Source organism: Ixodes scapularis, unplaced genomic scaffold (genome assembly GCF_016920785.2).
Source record: "Ixodes scapularis isolate PalLabHiFi unplaced genomic scaffold, ASM1692078v2 PGA_scaffold1__304_contigs__length_218370807, whole genome shotgun sequence".
NCBI lineage: Eukaryota > Metazoa > Arthropoda > Arachnida > Ixodida > Ixodidae > Ixodes > Ixodes scapularis.
In genome coordinates, this window is record NW_024609846.1 from 126,280,123 (window position 1) to 126,285,407 (window position 5,285).

General features: G+C 47.1%; 1 pseudogene; it reads right to left on the reverse strand.

Annotated features, from left to right (window-relative positions):
* Positions 1–2,925: 2,925 nt before the first annotated feature.
* LOC120846763 lies at positions 2,926–3,580 on the reverse strand (annotated as a pseudogene).
* Between the last annotated feature and the right edge of the window lie 1,705 nt (positions 3,581–5,285).

Below are 5,285 nucleotides of genomic sequence, written 5' to 3' on the forward strand. Positions count from 1 at the left end.
CGAAGTGGAACGTATCGCAGCCCTGGCTCATTAAACACCTCAACTTGTCCTCGCGAACTCCATTTCACAACTCCGCGGATCATTGAAAGATTGGCAATCATCATACGGATCAAAGATCAACAATTCGGACCATTGGAGAGACAAAAGCATGGAGAGGTTCAAACGAAAAATGACCAGGACGTCCTCAAGTTCCGAGAGAATTGGCAACTCGTCAAAAGCGACTCGATTGTTCAAGATATTTACTACACAAACGCAAAGCTAGACATGACACCATATGCGGTTTTTACAGAAGTCACATCCCTCATTCTGAACGGGATAAAGGACAAGTAAGCTAACTTATTAGCCGCACAGTGCTGCAGGACGGGTATCGAACTGATCGAACGTGCAGCCATGCTCAATTGTCGAAGACGCACCGAAAAACCAAGCACGGAGGCACAGCAATGAAGATTGTCAGGAAAGGCCAACACTTAAAAACATCAGAATCCGCATCGAAGCCACCCTCCCGACAGTGCTTCAATTGTAGTGAATCCGGTCACCTGTCACGTGATTGCACCAAACTCAAAATGACAGAAACACTCCATGCAGAAGAACGACGCAACACTGGCTCAACGCCAAACGTTTAGAGCTCAGTTATGAATTGACAAGCGAACTGCTTTCTACGATCCACTGGCGGCAGCCTTCCAAGTGTCGACGGATTTGTTCACAACGATAAGCCCGTTAAAGTCTGCATTGACAGCGGTGCTAACGTCTCCATCATCTCACAATCCGCGCTTCACGTAGACACGAAAACGAGCCTATGGAACGAACAAGAGCACATCCAAGTCCTCCATCGCAAGCTTGAAAGGAAAAGCGCAATGCTGGACATCACTGTAGGTACCACACGAACCCAGCTTCCCAACGTAGTTATCGCACCGCTGCCAGTGCCTTTGGATGTGATACTGGGTTTTGACTGGCGCCTGCAAGCCAATGTTGATGTGACGTTCCACACATCGAATGATGTCACGAACGACAACAGCGAGCGATCTGCACACGGCATGCGCGATTTGAAGACACTCACGCATCCGAAAGGCAGAACCGCAGAGACACTAAATGTTTCGTTCTGCAAGCGAGAGGCTACTACACCGACCGACTTCGAAGAGACGGAATACGTAAGACTCAACAGTAAACAAGGAACTCCAAACAAAAAGTTGCTTCGGGACATTGAGGAAGCAGTGTCAGAAATGACAAAAGACCCAAAGAAGCGGACAAACTACGGTGTATTCTCACACGGCACAGCAAAGCCTTCTTAACAAAGGGAAAATCGCTCGGACTTTGTTCACCCGCCGAACACTCCATCGATTTACGGGACGGCATACCAGTCGTATCCCGAGCATACAGGTGCTCCCCAGAGGACAGAGACTACATCCGCAATCAGGTCGACGACTAAATCCAGAAGGGAATCATATAGCCAAGCGAGAGCGAGTATGCCGCACCAACGATTGTTGTGGATCAACCGCACCACCCAACAACTCCGCAAAGGATATTTCACGACTGCAGGAAACTGAACGCAAAGACTGTGGATCCGTCCTATTTCATGTCTATCATGAAGTATGTGAGGGCAAGGAGCAACGACGGTCAAGGAAGCACAAGAACTTCTCAACTCATCTCTCGACAGAATCGTTACCAACGGACCCTCTACTCCCAGAGTTGTCCATCTGGACGGGCATGTCAGCACAACTGGCATGTCAGCACAACTTACAGCATAAGTAAATCTATGTCACAATTAAACCAACTCATCCCCCACCAGAAATATAACCAATAAGCTTTCGGTCCCCAACCCAATGGTTACCTTTGGGACAGTAAGACGACTTTCGATGTGAAGCGGCCTTGGCTCCGACTACAATTATCACAAGGCCATGCTCAAAGTCCATGGCAATCTTTTAGAGGGGGTGATGGTAACTATAGTAATCGACAGCCTAAGAAGGGTGAGTTTTATTATGTTCCTTCCTGCTTTGGCATTCGTTCTTATCGCCTGAACCACTGAGCACAAGACGTCTCGTAGCCGGCTTGAAACGGCTCGACTAAGCTAGCGACGTCTTGGGCTATGCAAGACGTCTATAAGACAAGACGTCTCAAGATATCTTGACGTAGACGTCTTAAAGACATCTCCAAGAGACGACTCGCTGTCTCTAATGTGTCTAGGAGACGCCTCGCAAGACGTCTTGTAGCCCAAAAAAGAGGAAGCGTTATGAAGTCTACATGGCGGCTACAAGATGACTCATGACGCCTTAGACATATACCAGATCTCTTGCTTGTCTTTCCAAGACGTCTTAAGTCGTCTAATAGATGACTTTGTGTTCAGTCGGTAATGTCGAAATCTCGCTTGGCTGCGGAGTAATAAGAAGTTTTATTCTGTTACGATCACATTTAAACAATTGCCCCTTAAGTAATATTATTATTATTAGTATTATTATTTATTGCACCTGAGAGGTAGAAATGTACAGGCGTGCTGGTGTTGGGGGAAAGCCAACACCAGCCCATGCACTAAGTGTGCCCACAACACCGACCTATGCGCTCTTAAAATATATATAGTTTTGTACAAAATGATTAAAAAAAACTAGTGCGCTTACAACACCGATTTGTGCACTCTTACAGCATGCATACGTTTGTACAAAATGATGAAAAAAAAATAAAATAAAAAGAAGTAGGTGATTAAGTTAGAAGTAAAGGGGGAAAAGTTTTAAATACCGTTAGAGGGGTCGCGGAAGACGAGCGTCTGAGCTGCTACTTTCGCCTCTTGGGGATCCGAGGGGAATGTGTTTGGTGAGGTCTGGGGGAAGTCCCCTCCAAAGCGTAGCTGCCCTCAGCAGGCAGGACTCCCCATGCCGTAATGTTCGGGACGTCACGGGCTGGAGTCTACCTGTTCTTCTGTTCACTCTGGGGGCATCATAAAGTTCCTTTTGGTTTGGTCCCATGATCCTGCAGAAAAGTCGGACAGATGCGACTTGCTGTCGCTGGTGCAGGCTCTTCCAGGAAGCAGTCCTTACTACCTAAGAGGTCACTAGAGGGTACTTCTCTGTAGGGGAGTGGGACTGACGGCGGGGAAACACTGCGGCGATAGTAAGTGTAGGCGGCACGCCGTTGCACGCGTTGTAGTGTGGTTTGGAGATATTTGTGCTGGGGGTACCACACCGCAGAGCAATACTCTGGGTTGGGCAGCACCAGCGCAGTGTAAAGGTGGCGGAAGGTGTTGGGTGTCATCGTGTGACTCGAGCGACGAAGCCCAGCATGCGTCTTGCTTTCGATGTGGCGTTGTGGACCTGGGGGGCAAATTGAGACGGCTGTCCAGGACGAAACCAAGGAGGGTTGTGGAGGGCACATGCTTCAGTTGTGAGCCACCCAGAGTTAAGCTTGAGGTTTGGCTTGTAGTTTTGGAAGTTTTGGAAGAGACAGTGGATGTCATTGCAACACTTTTAGAGCAGTTAAAGAGTAATTTGTTTTCGGCCGACCAGCGAAAGCACTGGTCGAGGTCGTCCTGAAGGGCTTGGTAAGAGCTGTCAGAGCAGATTGCCTGAAGAAGGGACAAGTCATCGGCATACATGATTGGTGTGGAATTTAAGACTTTTGCAATATCGTCAATGTAGATCAGGAATAATGTTGGGCCCAGCACGCTACCTTGAGGCACTCCAGAAAGCTCTGTGGAGGATGGAAATTTTTCACCTCCAAACACTACCTGCTGGGTCCTTCCTTCGATGAAGCTCTGCAACCAACGGGGAAGGCTACCCCTGATACCGTACTTCTGCAGCTTGTTCATAAGGAGGTTGTGGTCGATCTTGTCGAACGCCTTGGAGAAGTCCGGCTGGAGGAGCTCACAATTCTTGTGGTTGTCCAGGTGGGCACTTACCGTGTGCACAGCGTGCAAAGTGCTGCCTCGCAGCGTCGGCCGGGGCAAAATCCGTGCTGGGCGCTGGACAGTAGATTGTTTGACTCCAAGTGATGCAGGATTAAGCTACCAATATATTGGATACATGCATTATAGGACTTAAAAGTTGTTGCCAACATTGTAGGTCTGGGCTCTTGATCAATTAAACTAACAATTATGCAACTAATGTTTTCGTCGCGATTAATATGGTTTTAACCGGTTAACCTTTAACAAAAAGGGTGAAAAATCAGCGCTTTTACCACGCGGACGTGGACGAGCTCACCTGTATGAAGGTAAACTTTAAATGAAATTTTGACCTGTACTAAACTGTAGGGGCGAGATATGTAGCTCCAAACAAGTGGAGGTTATGTGCGCCCTAGCCACTTTAACACCGTGCGAGTGTTTGTTTAGAGCAGCAGAGACTACTGTGAACAATCAAAGGAGTTCCCTATTGCCGGAGAATATCAACAAACCTCTTTGCTCTGCGACTGAAGTAATAAAATCTGCGAGTGGGGGTGTGTTTTAACTTTTCTCAGCTAACAACAATGTTGGTTTAAAATCCATAGTTGTATATTACAGCACTAATAACATATGCAGCAGCAGCAAAGGCAAAAAAAATTAATTTTGACTTTTTTTTAAAAACTATTATGCATGATAATGAACGAAACCGATTAAAACGTAGCAATTAATCGGGTTAAAAGTTTTAATCGACACCCAGCCCTACAATATTGTTGTATATGTGTATTTATTTTCTTCTAATCTAAGTCGCATTCACCAGATCTGAAAGTTGTGTATATTTTATAGTCATTTCCGTCATTTATGCACATTTTTTCGGGACACTCTATGTTCATCACTAAATAAACAGGCGCATGGTAGTCTGAATTTATAATAATGTATGGAACACGTCGCAGTCGGCTTGTAACGAGAAAGTCATTCCACCAAGGCAAATAGAAAAGACTTACACCGCGTTTGCACGTCGCCTCCGTCAGTCTGGCAGGAAACCGTAACGGCGTTTCTTGTTGTTTGTGCCCAGCCATCCACCATTCGATGAGAAGCTGACGCTTCGACGACCACGTCTACAACGTCCGACCAGTCAGAGGTGTCCCACAACGACAAAAAATACCAAACTTTGTGTTACAAAGTGGAACATATTTCACTATTACACGTCCTACAAGCTTACCTCTCAGACCTTGTTCGTTTTCTGGGCGGCGCGCTGAACCACAGGTTCTGCGTTGGCACGGCATCTGACTTGAGACGTGCGTGCTTGGTGTCCAGGCCGAGGCTTTGCCGCACTTGAATGTTCGTTTCGTAGTCACCCGGAGGAAAGTGGTCTGTACACAAGTGACCCACGCAATCGCCGACGTCGTGCGGACCGTCGCGGTCA